A 16,716-nucleotide genomic window follows, 5' to 3' on the forward strand; every position below is an offset into this window, starting at 1 on the left:
GCTGTAGAAATGCCATACTAACACTCTCTGTAACATGTAGTAATCATTTCAGTGAATTGCAAGGCATATTTCTATCTGTTTTCATTCAGAATGCGAGTCAGTGTGTTTTTTTTAAATATTGTGACAGAATCACTTGCTCGGTGTATCTGTTTTAAGACATGGGAATACATGTACTCATGGAGTGAGTTAGGCTTTAGGACATCCAGTGCTTTTTACTCGTAGCCCTTGCATGATACCATACACTGCCTACACACAACTGTATTGCTCTAAACTCAGAAATATCAATCTCACCATGACCCCCTATACTGCCTGAACACCACTGCACTGTTCTGAACCCTAAAACACCATTCTCGGCAAATGCCTCTATAATGTTAAAACACCACTGTACTGCCATAAACTCAGAAACAGCACTCACTGCATGATTTCCTACTCTACTCAGACACAGTTGATGTGCCTTAAACTTACTAATGAAGTAAACAAGTGTTTATATCATTTAGTGGTTCTAATTGCTATGTAGTATGTTAGTAGTGGTCTATAACATGTTCTTTTTTCTTCACAACAGATTGTAATTATCTACAGAAAGAAAAACCAACATGCCTACTAAGAATGCGAAAAGTAAAAAATATAAACAGGCTTACTTTTCCAAGAAAACACAATTACATTTATCTAAACAACCAGGTACGGAGAAAAAGCAGAATGCTCCTGGTAAGACAACAAAGGATTTTATAAGGAAATTAACCCAAAGTAAAAAAAGTGTGGATAATGTGCAAAAGAATTTTTTTTTATCTGTAACTACAAAGAAAAACCAGACCCCCCAAAAAATATTGGAAAAGTATGTGGCGATCAAATTGTCTATAGCAATAGACGAAAAAAACTGTTTGTTCAAATTCGCAAGAGAATGTTGTATAATAGAGTAGTTTTAAATTTATTAAAAAATGTAAAGAATTGTAAAAGGAAAACAGCTTTTTATAAGAAAAAGAAAAATATTGTGAGTATTGTTGATCAGGCTTTTGAAATAAAAAAGAAGTTGTATATTTTAGTAATCAATATAATTCGTACACTAGACAAGGCAATCAATGTTTTGAAAGCGAAAAGTAAGTGGAAAAGACTAATTAATAGAACTAATTTTTGTAATGTTTTTTCTGGAGAATGGAAGCATAGTTCAAGTTATGAGCCATTTTTTAATGAAGAGACTTACTTTCAGACTAATGATTTGTTGCATGCAGTTGACACCAGTGGTCGAGCATATGAGGTGAAGGACGGTTGTCCGATTGAAAAAGAGAAAATTGTGCCTAGAAATGCAGAAGAGGTGTTAGCTGATGAAGTTTTAGGGAGACGTCCTAAGGCTCCAGTGTACACTTGGAATTGTAGTAGTATTTGTAGTGGATGACAGGATTCAATTGATTTGTTTCGCAATTTCTTACGTAAGTATACTAAGAAAAGTCTTAAACAAAAGATTAAGATGTTATAAGAATTAGATCCTTGCAGACTGAGAGAAAAAATGGGTTTGCAAGGGCATTCTCTGGCTTGTCTTTTTTAGAAAAGTATGCCAGAGTGTTTTTCACCATTTTAGGATGTTAGCAGTGCATCATATTGAAGTGAGGAAATTAGTGAGAAGGTTGTATTATGCAAAAAGTCCAGCACTTAAGCTAAACAATGTTCTTTTGCATGGATCTGTATTAGATGTAAAGAACATTGTGATGAAATTAAGGTTAGTTACTTTCGTGAAAAAGAGGACAGTGCAGAAACTGATACAGTAATGGAAGGAAATGTGGAAGAAAATGTACAGAATTTTAGTACAGAAAATTTTGACCAAGAACTTTCAAGGTTTAAGGTCATTTCAGGTGAAAGGCCAAACTTTTTTTGTGTGTGTTGTCGACGAACTCGTTATAAGAATCATACTAGGTTAGTTGATTTATATTTAATAAAGTGAAAAGGAAAATAATGAGTGGAAGGATTTTGCAACTTATTTGTTGGTAGAGAATTGTTTTGATTTGGGTTCTGATCAACATAGTTGTAAATATTGTTATAATAAATTAAATGATAACAAAATACCTGCTAGAGCTGTACATAATAATCTTGAGTTGGTAAATATTCCTTCTGAACTGATGGATTTAAATACCTACGAGTCTATTCTGATTCAATGTGTGCAACCATTTCAGGCTATTATTCGCATGGAGCCTAAGACAGGGAAATTGCCTCCTTCAGATTTACAGAGAGGATTAAAGGGAAGAGTTGTCTATTTGACTCTAGATTTAAAGAAAAATATTGAAACAATTGGTGTAGAAAAAGTGGAAGAGGAACCTCTAGTTATTCTAGTTAATGGCGTTCCTACAAAGAGTAAGAAAATCTGGCAAGAATTAGTGGATGTTAGGAAAGTGAAAAAGGCAACGTTGTATTTGGTAAAAAACAATCAATATTACAAAAATGTATATGTAGGAGAAGAGGAAACAACTGTAGAAGAGGACAGTGATTTGTCAGCTGGGCAAATTGAAAAAGTGGATGTGTCCAGAAGTGAACAAATTTATGAACATTATAGTGTTCATCCTCTGCATTCCAAAGAAGTAATGGGGAATGCTAACGAGTTATTCCAAATGAAAGAAGCAAAAGGAAGTCCCATTAGTTTATGGGAAGAAAGCTTGGAAGCTCGTTGTTTTCCTCAGTTATTTCCAACAGGTCAAAGTGGACGATATGATGACCGACTTGTGCAGATTCCTGCATCTGAATACCGGACATCAAGAATATATGCAGAAGATCCAAGGTTTCGCCAATGTATTCCATATTTGTTTCATCTTCTGTTTGAGAGTGACTTGTCTGGACTTTCTTATGCAGTGAACCATATACTAAAAAGTGGAGTACATCTGCAAAATGTTTCGGCAAGGGACTTTATGGATAAAGTCCAACAGAAAGACACTGTTTTGGAATCTCAGCTAATTAATCTCATGGCATGTCAGCGTGGTACTAACGAGTATTGGTACCGTCTTCATGGGGATTTGAAATGTATGCTAAGAAACTTAGGAACTCCTACATGGTTCCTTACTCTAAGCTGTGCTGAGTATGCTTGGGAAGATTTACTTCAATTTCTTCGAGAGGCAAATGCAAACATAGAAAATATAGAATACAAGACACCTGGAGACCTGTGCTCTTTGGATCCAGTTAATGTATGCAGGTATTTCAATCATAGATTTGAAGCTATGATGTATTTTATCACAAACAAAAAAATCCTCCTCTTGGAGAGGTTCTGGATTTCTTTTGGAGGAAGGAGTATCAAGCAAGAGGTGCTCCTCACATACATATGCTGCTATGGATCAAAGATGCCCCCAAATTTCGAACAGATTCGGATGACACAGTGATGAGTTTTATTGAACAGTATTCTACATGTGCTGTTCCTAAAAGTATAGAACAAAAGAATTTAAAACATCAAGTCTTACGGTTTCAAACCCATCGTTGTGGAAAATACTGTTGTCGAAAGAACAAATCAAAGGACAAGTTCTACACAAAATGTCGTTTTGGATTTCCACGACCAGTAATATCAAAAGGAAGAGTGAACAATTTTATGTCATCTTTGTGACATATTGTCACAAGAAAATCACCGAAAAATACCTACAACTTAAGAAGAAATGAAGAGTCAAAATACATAAATGACTATAACCCAGTCAGTTTGTCCATGTGGAATGCTAACATGGATATTCAATATGTTGCATACAACTCCATTGCTGTGGCTCGCAAACTACTGGGTAAGATGGAGACCTCGGTCCCAGTGTTTTCATACGGCAGTCAGCACATTAGACAGGGTATGGTCACATGGAGTACTTACACTCAGTGTTTATATTTTCAGACAGACCGTGGATTTTCACGATAGATGTAACTTTTATTGGAACCAGCTTGGATTTTCTCTTCATTCTTGTGTTTTTGAAGGGTAGGTCTATTCTCTTTGACTACAATGTACACTTGGTGTCAGTGATGCTAGTAGTGAGTGCCTAACGTAATTTGTTGCATCAACAGAATTTGATGAATCTTGACATCTTGGAACACACATGACCAGATAGACCTCCTGAAATAACGAGGTACTTTTTACAACCGCTATAATGGCCAGTTACGTGTTAGACTCACGAGGAGGTTTTTGTTTACCTATTCACTGGTTAAATCCTACACGCAAAGACAGTGGTTTTTGATATTCACTGGAGGTCGTTTATGTTTTTTGAGCACCCAACATCAGTTTTTCTTTCCTCTAGTTCACTATTTATTCTTTTTTATTTCTTTCACCATTATTAATTTCTGATATTGTGAGGAATGCAAACCCTGAAACTATTGGTGAAGGTGATTACATTTTAAATATGTATGTTTTTCTAATATTGGATACTGTAAATTTTGTTGTAGACACGTGAATGGAACTATCCCGAGGAACTTCAACGTAATCAAGAGTTACAATAACCCCTGAAGAAGGGTTCAGTGTGAACCCGAAATGCATTGGTTTTTTTTTGTGTTTAACTGATATACATTGAACAATATTTCAACAGGAAATGTTATGTTATACTTGAATTTCGTGCATTAAGGAGAATGAACCCTGTTATCTTTATGTTTTGAGATCATGATGTTCTAGTATGAAATGAATACACAAGTAACAACTTGAATAAATGTTTGTTTAAAGAAGAAGTTAAAATTTGATAGGCTTATTTGCCTGAGAGCTGTGCGTAGCATAGCCCTTGGTTTCCAGGGGCTCACTTGACACAAATAAGCTTTACAGGCATGATTACTTTCAAATTTGTTTCCAAACAAAAATATTCCCCCAGAGAATATATATAGAAAAATTGCTGAAAATAAATCAGTGATATGCTTGATGCCAACTCTGCAAGAATGTTCAATCTTCAATGAAAAAATGTTAAAGTTAGAAAATCAAGAAATTATAAAACTGGAAGCTATTGATAGAATAGAGCATGAAGGAGCTACTATTATGTTGTCAGAAAAGTTGAAGTCAAAATTGGATTCTTTAGACAAATCAATATCTAAAACGGCTGATTTAGAAAAGAATCTATATGCATGTTTAAATTGTCGGTTAATTTTACGACGTAATTTACATGTGGAAAGAGGTTTAGTAAATGGAGCAATGGGTCGTGTTGTTGATTTTGTGAATTACCCAAATAGAGATGATATTGAATTTTTGAAAATCAAATTTGATGAAATCGAAGAAGTACAACAATTGAGTTGTTGTTCGACTCGATTTTTGCTTGTAAAAGATTTATATGTCCGCCGAAAACAGTTTTTTCCTGTTTGTGTGGCATATGCGGTGACTATTCATAAATCTCAAGGTTTAAGTGTAGATAGTGCTTTGGTGAATATTGGAATTACTGTGTTCAAGGAGGGTATGGCATATGTTGCTTTATATCGAGTCAGAACTTTATCTGGATTATACTTGATTGATTTTGATGAGACAAAGATTAGTGCAGTTCTAAATTGTGTGAAAGAGTATAATAGGTTAAGAAGAGAATATGCTCCAAATTTACCTCAATATTCTTTATTTGAAAAGCTTGTGATAGGTCAAAAAAGAAGATATGAGAAAAATTGTAGCGAGGATGTAGAGAAAAGAAAAAAACTAGATGAACCAGTAATTGTAAGCAAAAAGAAAAAGGATAATATTGAAGAGATTGTTGGATTTCAGTTTGAAAACAGTTCTGGTGTCAACTGCTATGCTAATGTAGTGGTTAATGTTGTTTTTTTTCTTCAAACTTTACAACAACAGATTGTTGAAAATCGGGAACAAAGATTTTGTTGTTTGTTGAAATCTGTCTTTGAGAAATGTAGCAGTGATGAAACAAAAATAGAAAGTGTTTCTGATATTCAAAATGTTTTAGACATATGTTCTGGTCTAAATCAATTTTCACAGAATATCCAGCAAGATTGTCAGGAATTTCCTATGTATATGCTTGTTATATTGCAAGATGAAGGTATAGATATTGAAAATCTTTTTGGCCTTTCTTATAAATGGCAACATGACTGTGACAATTGTTCGTTTTGAAGAAGTACTGAAATGGACACTGAAAGATTTATATTTTTGACGTTACCAGACTGCAAATTAGTGTCTTTTAATAATCTGTACCCAATGTAACTCACAAATGTTATCAACATTATTTATACAAAGATATGGACAGTTTGTAATTTTAATGCTCCAACGATGTAGACCTGATGGAACAAAATTGACAACTTTAATAAAAAAAATAGTGGCTTCTCAATTATCAAGTTCTTAAAGAACTTTTGTAACTGTAGGAATTATTTTCCATGATGGTCCTTCTACAATATCAGGACATTACACAGCTTATTTAAAATGTCCAAAAGGCTGGACACTTTGTAATGATACTCAATTGGCTTTTAAACAACGTTTGCCTTTTGACTTACCAAATTCTTACCTAGTGTTTTTACAACCCAAATTTTAGGGAAAATAATTGGCCTAGGAAGATTAGTGCTGTTAAACAAGGTTAGTCTGCTGTTGAGAATTACTTTGTGAGTGAGGGTGATCAAGATAAATAAAAATGTGTACTTATCATAGAGGTAGTGTAAGAGTATCACATAGTGAGTGATATGAGTATTACAGGAAATGTTGATCATGAGTGAGGCAGAGGTGTTTTAGACTAGTTATAGTTGTTGTAGATGTTGTTGACATGTTTGATTCTCTTAAAGAAGTTTATTTTAATGGTATACAGCTCCTTGCTAAGATAAAGGATGAGCAGAGTGTCATAAGCATAGCACATGATGTTGAGATTCTGATAGCTTACTGGTTGTTTAAGGTTCTATGTACATGATAAATAGCATTGGGTGGAGATATAACTATTGTTAGATGATAGAAAAGACGTTGGAGCTTTTGATTCAGAAGGTCGGGAAAAAGAAGTTTAAGAGTACTATTAAGTAACTTCCAAAACAAAGGACTTTCCATATACTATTTGGCCATGTGGAAAAGTATGTCAATCAAAAATGAGTATTTCGGGTAAATGTTGTTAATATATGTTTGTACATAACTTTACTTAGAGAATATAAAAAAGAAGTAATAATGTGTTATTACTTTGTGATTGTTGATATTTATGTAAGAAATTGGTGTTTGGAAGAAAACATTTAAGACATGTTTTTTTCAAATTTGTACATTATTTATTGAAGCGTTGTATGTTTTTTTTTAAACACAATCTTTTTTATTGTGTTTTTTTTTTGCCCGCTGTCATATGATGAGTAGTATTGAACTCACTGTTTTTAGTGAAATTCATTATATTCTGAGAACAGCAAAATAAAATATATAACGTATTGTACAAAATATTTTGTATTTTGTATTGTGAAATATATATATTATAACTCAATTGTTTATTCTCTTCCACAGATATTATATTTATAAGGTAAGTACAACAAACAAAAAATACTTTTTCATCACTTTCTTACTTCTCTTTCTCTCTATCCTTTCTTCATTCTCTCTCTTACTCCTTTACATTTCCTCATCTTACTCCTCTTCCCTCATTCTACTTACTCCCCTTCATTCACCTTTACACTCCTTCTCTCACCATCAGTACTCTTCCTTCACCCTCACTCATCTTGTCCAACTCCCACTTTCCCCTGTCTGTCCTTCACTTGTCTTTCCTATCTTCCTCCATCACTACCCTTGTCTTGCTGTATCGATCAGTCTCTTCTCACTGCCCCCTTACTCTCTTTCCTTCACATCATACCTCAGTGACCTTCACTCACTTCACTTCTTTCACTTCCTCAGTCCCTTTCATTCACTCCCCTTTCCTCCATCCGTCTCTAAGTTTGTTCCTCTGTGCCATTCACTATAACTGATTTACTCTCTCACAGCCCGCCACTCTCCCTCTGTTTCTCTCTTTTACTGTCTCCCTCTCTCTGCACCAGTCTTCCTTTTCTTTTCTCTCTCTTTCCATAAATCCTTCTCTCTCACTTACTTCTTTTTCCTTTCTCTTAATATGCTTCTTTTTCCATCACTCCCCTTCCCTCACCCTTATATCCCTTCCCTCACTGTCACTGCCCTTCATTCAATCTGAGTCCTCTTCCCCCACTTCATGTTCTCCTCTCGCTGCATCACTCTCATTCCCTTTCTCCGGTTCCATCCCCTCACTCCCCTTCACTCTCTTTCACTCACTTCATCCATCAATACCTTTCCCTTTTTCCCGTTTCCTCCTTCCCTTTTGCTAACTCTCATTCCTTTAGTCCCTCATTCGCCTTCACTCCATTTCTCTCTCCCTCGCTTCCTCTGTGTCACTCAGTCTAATCGTTTCACTCCCTGTCAGTCCCTCGTTCTACCTCTCTTTCTCTCTACTATCTCCCACTCTCTCTCTCTCACTCACCCTTCCTCTCTTTCCCTTTCTGTTTCCTTCACTTCTACTTTATCCCTCAGTCCCTTTTACACTCTTTAAATCTCCTTCCTTTTCTGTCATTCCCCTTTCGTCACCCTCAAACCCTTTCTCTCACTGTTACTGCCTTTCACTCTTCCTCAGTATTTTTCTGTCACTCCCTCATTCCCCTTACCTCACTCTCTTTCCTTCCCTCTTCTTTTGTCCCTCACTCCATCTCACTTACTCCCTTTCGTTCACTCCCTCCCTCTCTTTTTTACCTGTATGTTTCCCTTCCTTTGTCCCTCTGTCTTATTCACTCTAACTGTCTCACTCCCTCTAAGTCCCTTGCTCTCCATTTTTGTCACTCTTTCCCTCTCTCTCCCTTACCCTTAAACGTCTTTCCTCTGTCTTTCTACCAATCCTCCACTCTTCCTCACTCACTTTCCTTCTGTCTTAATTTTATTTCTTCTCCCTCATTCTCCTTTCCTCACCCTCATACCCCTTCCCTAACTGTCACTGCCATAAACGCACCGTCACTCCACCCCACTACACTTCCTCCTGTCTGTATCTCACCCCCTTCTCTTTTCCACTCTCTTTCCCTCACTCTCCCTCACTCTCCTTCCCTCTTTGAAATCCTGACTCCCCTTCTTGCACTCCACTTTCCTAACTCCCTCCATCCCCTCACTCTACTTCTCTCTCCCTCACTCCCCATCTCTCACTTTCACTTACCCCCCTTTTCTCATTCTTATACCCTTTCTCTCACCATCACTCCAGTTCTTTTACTTTCACTCCCTTTACCCTGCTCTACTTGTCCCTCTCCATCTCTTATTCCCCTTCCCTGTCTCCGTCCCCTGCTCCCCTTTTCTCATATGCATTCCCACAGATGGATTTTTTACTATTTATTCATAGAAACATTTGTTTTGAAACTTTCAATTGCTCTCCCTTGATATAGTCTCAATACAGTAATGCGATCTTCCTGCTGAATCCCCGCTGTATCCTTTTGGGTTTCTCGAACAAGAGGTGCCGTTTTGGTATTATTTTAGCACGCAAGCCAGACGCGTGCGAAAGGACCCGCTCTGAAGAGTCCGAGGTACATCTGGCAAGTTTGTCTATCCAATGAAGTTGTTTTTTTTTGCCTCGGACCGCCTCAACAAACCATTCCAGCATGTGGTTTTTGCTAGGAAGCAACCCAGATCTGACGGGGGAACACGGACACTGAGCTGTTCAATTTCAATTCAATTCAATTTAATTCTTTATTCGGTTAATCAAAATCAACCATAAAAGTACACAACATAAAAATTATTACAGTAAAATCTCTTACGTGATACATCATATGAAAACGAGAGTTTTACTCTTAGCAGACTATTAAAGTTCGTCCATACCAATTGATTTTCTTAATTTAAAAACCTGTTTAAAAAATTCAGAAACAATTGCAACAGTTAAAATGGTGTCCAATCTCTGTATTTCTAAAAAAGCTGGGCGGCATCGGTTAAAATTCATGTCCTTTAGGAGTGGGACAATCAGGTTTCTGCGAGGGAAGGTATAAAATTTACAAAAAAATAAAATATGGATATCAGATTGGGACGATGTGTCATCACATGGGCAAACAGCTAAATCACGAGAGCAATTGTTCATTACAGGGAAACTCAAAAGTCTAAAAAGAGTATTTAATCTAAAACGAGTCAGGACAAATCTTTCATAATTAGACATATTCAAAGTTAAATATGGATGTAGTTTGTCCTGAGTTAATATCAGTTGATGTAAGGATACAGTTTTTTTCTTTACCTCCTCCTTAGCTCTATTCTCTTCGAGAAACTCCAAGCATTGCTTTTTCAGAATCTTTCTCGGGACATTTGACATTGTAAGGGGATCATCAAAATAGTTTTGGCAACCAATTTTAGCAAGGAAGCATTTCACATAATTAAGCCATTTGATCCTGCTTACATGTTCAAGTTTTAAGACATCCGTCAAAAGTGCACGATTCAATACACACTCATTGGCTCTCGCCCCCCGCCAGGCCGGGTTCCGCCCCGCACACTCTACGGAGTCCGTAGTGCTTTCGGTCCTTGATAACCTCAGGGAGGGAATGGATACCAGCCAACCTCAGGCCTTGGTCCTCCTCGATCTCTCAGCCGCTTTTGACACGGTGGATCATTCCATCTTACTTGCCCGTGTCAAGGCGGCGGGGATCGGGGGCACCGCGTTGGTCTGGTTATCCTCCTTCCTGAGGGACCGCACCCAGGCAGTTCGCCTGGGCGATTTTACTGCGGACTTCCGTGATGTTCAGTGCGGGGTCCCCCAAGGTTCCTCCCTTTCCCCCCTCTTATTTAACCTTTACATCTCCCCTCTTATCTTTTCACTGCAACAAATGGAGGTCGCCGTATTCAATTATGCGGACGACCTCCAGCTTGTCTTCAATCTTTCCTCTTCCCCCGATTCTGCCCTTAATTTTCAAACCATCATGATCCACATCCGAGACTGGATGAGCCACAACCATCTTAAACTCAACCCAGACAAGACTGAGCTGGTGTTGACGGGTGGTTCATCCAGCCCCTGGTCCTCCATCTTCTGGCCCCCTTCCCTTGGATCCCCTCCTGTTCCCTCTACCTCAGTTAAAACTCTAGGCATCAAGCTCAACTCCCAACTCACCCTTCACTCTCAGGTTAGCTCTGTGGTTTCTTCTTCTTTTTTGGCACTGCGTACCATACGCAAGGTGTCCTGTTTCTTTTCATTTGATGCCCTAAAACTAATCACCCTTGCCATGGTCGTATCCCGCCTGGATTATGGCACGCCCTATATGCAGGTATTCCTGCATATAGTCTTCGGCGTTTGCAGCAGATTCAAAACCAGGCGGCGCGCCTGGTGTTCAAACTCCCAAAGTCCCACCATACCACTCCCCTCCTAAAGTCCTTACATTGGCTTCCTGTCTGCGCCCGTGTCCAGTTTAAGCTTGCTTCTATCACCTTTCAAGCACGACTGGGCACGGCACCGGCTTTCATCTCATCTGAGATTATCCCCTATGTTCCCTCCAGGGAATTGCGGTCATCTACCCAATCCCTTCTTACTGTTCCGCGGTTCCGAAGAAAGAAATGGGGAGGCTCGAAATTTGCGATTTTCTGGAATTCGTTGCCTTTAGAGCTCAGAGCTTCAACCTCTTACCTGCTGTTCCGGAAACAGCTCAAGGCACATCTTTTTGCCAAATTCTTTAACTAATACATCATTTTCTCATTTACTGGTTCCAATTTAGCCCCTGTTTTTCTGCCCAGTTCTCTGTCAGTTTAGCGCCATGAAACCGCTGGTGTACGTGCGATGTACAAATAATTTTAAAATAGAAATTGGTTGTCCAGATTCTGTGCCAGAGTAGTACAAGCTGGATTTTAATTGTATCTCCAATGTGTGGCTGGCCCAATTCCTTATGGCAAATGTAAGTTGAGACACTCTCAGGTACGGCTAAGATGTGTCTCAGGAACGCATTTTCCACCGATTGGATTAGATTTGTGTTAGCATATCCCCAAAGTCCTGAGCCATAGAGCACAACTGATATACAGGTAGCATTAAAAATTGTTAAAATTTCCCTGATTGGTTTTTTGCCCATTTTTTTAATAAAACTTTTTAGGGCCATTATAGATTTCGAAAACAAGAGACTTCTTGTTTTTATAGCACTCGCCCATGTACCAGACTCGCGAAACAGGATACCTAAATAAGGAAAAGTTGTTGTTGAATCTAGGGGACTATTATTTATATACATCGTTTTTCTCAGATTCTTACTCCTTGTGCCACAGTTCATTGAGAAGGTTTTGGTGCAGTTTATTTTTAGGTCCAGATTTAACATAAAGTTATTAAAAGTTGTTATGAGGCCCTGTAGGGCAAGGGGAGTCCGTGCCATAATGACCGCATCATCTGCATACAAGAGTGCAGGGATTGATCTTCTTCCTATCATGGGCATGTCCCTGCACTCTTGTAGCAGAACTTTTTGAAGGCCATTGATGTAAACTAGAAATAAAAAAGGAGCAAGGACACACCCCTGGCGTACCCCACGGCCTATCCCAAAAGATCTGGTGCATTCTCCTTCCTTTCCATATCGGACAACAGCAGTAGCACCCGAGTATAGCTCCCTTAAGAAACAAATAATATTTTCTTCCACCCCTAATTTTTCTAAAATATCCCAGAGTATACTGTGGGAGACGCTGTCAAATGCTGACGTTAGGTCAACAAATGTAAAGTATATGCGTTCCCCCCTTACCCTAGTATATTTCTGGTGAATGATAAATAGGTTAAGGCCCTGCTCTAGTGTTCCCACTCCCTTCTGAAAACCAAATTGCAAATCACTGAATATCCTATTTTCCTCTGCCCTTGAAGTCTCCCTAAAATAATTCTCCCAAGGATCTTAATGGATGAGTCAAGAAGGGAAATTGTTCGATAACATGTGCAATTTTGCCTATTCCCCTTCTTAAAAATTGAAACAATTACTGAGGTAAACCAGGAGGTATTTAAACCCCTCACAAAAGCAGCATTAAAGAGTTGTACGAGCATAGGGCCCCATAATTCAGTGTTATGTTTAAATAAATCCGCTGGGATTCCATCCGGGCCTGCCGCTTTTCCACTCTTAGTAGCTTTAAGGCTCGCGGTGACTTCTTTTAGGGTTACAGCAAGTTTTATGGCATTAGCCCTTTCTTCTCCAGCTATATCAGACGTGAAGTTTTTTGTCCCCTCCGCAGGGGTGTATAATTTGGAGAAATGAGAAACCCATTCATCCTCAGTAATCGCTATCTCTATGCGTGCCTTTGTAGCATCGCACAGAAATGGCGCATTTACAGCTTTCCAAAAAGCGGATGAGTCTCTGGTAAGCGAAGCCTCACACAGGGATTTCCATGCCTCCCTTTTTATAGCGATTTTCCGGTTTTTAAGCGCCTCGTTATAAGTCTTCCTCAACTCTCTAACCAGTAAGGTGTCACTGGGATTTTCGTGCAAGGCATCTTTAAGATTAGAAAGTACCTTTGTGCATGATGATTCAAACCAACTTCTACTCTTTTTCCCCCGGTTCTTTATCTCTACCCACAAAGTATCCTTGATTGCTGTTGCAATGTGATTAAAATGTTTAATTATGGACTGACTATCTGCTTGCTCATCTAAGCAAGTCAGAAAACTTTCCTTGCAGTTACTCACTAAATTTGTCAAAAATTCTTCAGGAACCAATTTGCTCCATTTAAGCGAGTAACCATTTTGTCTACCAAGTATCACGTCTGGGACTAGATGCCTGTCTGACCGTTCCCTAGTTAGATCCCGAAAGGGATTTTCAATTTCCAAAGTTAGCGGTCGATGATCACTTAATACCACATCCAGGGTCTTAAATTCTTTAATCTGACTATCATAATTAGTGGGGCATAGTATGAAATCAATTATCGTGGCCGCTCCCCTACCGATAAACGTTGGAATGAATGGGGATCCTATTTGACCAATTTCATTTGCATACCCCAGATCACATGAAAAAAGAATTTCATTTAACACATCCCCGCAAATGGTATGCTCAAAGTGAGTTAAACTAATATCCTGGTCCAACATTAAGCCACAGATACCTTGTTGTCCCCGTTTGCAAAGAGCACAATTAAAATCCCCTCCCCAGATAAGCATTATATCATTTGGGCTTGAGTCCATTTCATGTTTCAAGGCAACACCCAACATTTTTACGGTCCGAACAATATCTGTCATTGCAATATTATTATAGAAATTTACAATTATTATGCTAGCCGCCTTGTTGATACCTATCTACACAAGCTGACAATGCCCATCATGGGATAATAATTCAGCTTTCTCGTATTTAAGCTGGTTAGATAGGTACATACACAGACCACCCTTGGCCCTACCATGTAGTCCCCGCACAGCTGATGTAAATATAGTTTTATATCCAGGGATATGCACAGGCTCGGTCAACCATGTTTCCTGTATGCCCATAATTTCATACCCATTTACAATCTTTCCCCATGCAGTATTATTTATTTTGGTTTTTAATCCTGCCACATTCCAAAAGATAAGGCGGCATGTTTTGTTTGTTTCAGTAATGGTATTAATGTTCCCACGAAAAGTGGTCGCCGCTGGAGTTTCAACCCTCACCATTTCACCCAATTCATGCGAACCACTAAGTACTGTACAAACTCCTACCTTGGCTGTTTCAGTTTCAGGGGTGTACTTTAACAGTTCATGTTCCTGGGGGGTGGCTCTTTCTGATGGGGCGGGATCCACCTGATCTAAATCATCCATTCTATCACAAGGCATAGATGCTTCTGTGTTCACCTTGTCTATCGCACTGCCTATCATAATGGGTTTTGCATGGGAGCTAGGGGTATCACTGATGAGTCAATCAACCGCTTCTAGGCTTGAGAATAAGGAAAACCGATTAAAAGTAGGGATGTTAAAACCGTTTAAGACATGACCCAAGGTGCTCCCCACAAATGTATTTCCTAATTGACATGTTTCATTTGTCCCGTGCGGAGGTCTAGGGTAAAAATCGCCTAGTTCCCACGTAACTATCCCTCCATCGCCACTCTGGGTCTGCCAGCTCTGGAGGTAGGGGACCACCCGTTTGTCCCTAAAATTCACTATAATTAGGTCTCCCTCTAGGCACTTTGTCATGCGTCCCAACCATCTGACCCTTCTAACATTTAAAATACTTCCATCGATGTTATGTGGAAGCGGTCTATTTTTGCTTAACCAGAAGACTACCTTGTTTTTTAATTCAAGGTACCCTTCAGTTTTCCCAGCAGGAAGTTCGTGGACTCCCGACAGGACACTCACAAAGGGAGCCGCTTCTGGGGGCAAATCAATATGGGTCATTGTACTCTTTTGTCTACCTTGTCTATCTATAGTTTTCTGCTTACTGGTCTGCCTTTTTGGGCTACATGATATGGATTGCGTTCTCAAATCCGTACATCCACCAGTGCCCTCATCCTTATTGGTACCTAAAGAGTTTTTGGGTGTAGGGTGCTTGATTTTATCCTTTTTCCCAGATGGTGCAATGGTCCTATCTATGCTGATTTTTTGGGCCACGCTGGTATCCTTTCCGGGCCCCGCACCTAATTGCTGTGTAAACAGGGTCTTTGGGTTATCCACCCCTCTTACAAAATTATCTAATGTATTTACATTCTCTTTAACTAGCTTCTCTATCTCATCCAGTTTTGAATTTAACATCCTAGTTCTCTCCAGTAAGGGTAGCATCAAGGACTTAACTAATGTCTCTATTTTACTCAGCAGCCCCACATCGTCCAAACCACAATTTGGAAAATGTGAGGTGGGTTCTAGGGTTGCCCTGGGCGGGCTGTGAGATTGTTCAATAGCCTCACAGGCAAAGGTGTTACTATTTTTCTTTTGGATTTTAGTCGGGCCCCCCTTCTGAGAACTACCCCCTCTTTTCCGCTTACTTTGTGTGCCTTTCACAGGAGACCCACGATTATTATCTGTGAAAGGCGGGCTAAGTGCCAAGGGGGAGTTTAGGACTTTACCATTGGAACTACTAGATGGCTTGCTAGGTATAGATATATTCAATAGACACGACCCTTCTGTATTATCATTGTCTTCCAGAATCAGACTTGAACTCGAGCTTAGAGCGAACGATTGATCTAGCAGTCGTGTTGGTTAGGGCGAGACCACTAAGCTAATTGGGCCGAGGGACGAGCGTTTTCCCGTTATAAGATCTAAAGACAAGCGGTGCTCAGTGAGGGCTATTTCTTTTTCTAAAATTACAGTCGCCCTTTTAAAAAATTGATCCAGTATTCCCGTTGCCCTCCCACCCGTAGATGTGAGTGTCACTTTTCTTTCCTTACCAGACCGTAGCGGCATAATGAATGTTAGTCCAGTATATCAGGACAGCACAGCACGCCAAGACACCAGAAAGATAATGACTTGCCAGGTACTATAACAATTCTAGTGCAAATATGATGATACCACAGTCTTTAGGGGGGTGGCCCTGCCCGGATGGCCTTAGATGGTCCGCCCTTTGCCCGGGCTTCGCCCGGCGCCCGCCCGCGCGCGTCCCGCATCGCGGGGTTAGTGAGGTGAATATATCACTTGCAGGCAGGGGCGGGAACACCGAGGGAAGAGGCAGCAGCTGTGTGTGAGAGCCTGCTGGTCCTCGCAGTCCCTCGTTCTTTGTAGTTCACAACTGTTCTGCCCCGTGAGTGGCGCCCGGTAAGCGTGAGCCGTGAAGAGCTCCAAACTGTCCCACGAAGTCCTCTTAAATCAGGCGCAGCAGCAGGGGATCCAAGAAAAGCACAGTGAGCGGCTCCCGCGAAGTGGCGGCCGCGAAAAGTATTTCAAAGGGCCGGGCGGGGCGGGAACACCGAGGGAAGAGGCAGCAGCTGTGTGTGAGAGCCTGCTGGTCCTCGCAGTTCCTCGGTGTTTG

Source organism: Lissotriton helveticus, chromosome 4_1 (genome assembly GCF_964261635.1).
Source record: "Lissotriton helveticus chromosome 4_1, aLisHel1.1, whole genome shotgun sequence".
Taxonomy (NCBI): Eukaryota; Metazoa; Chordata; class Amphibia; order Caudata; family Salamandridae; genus Lissotriton; species Lissotriton helveticus.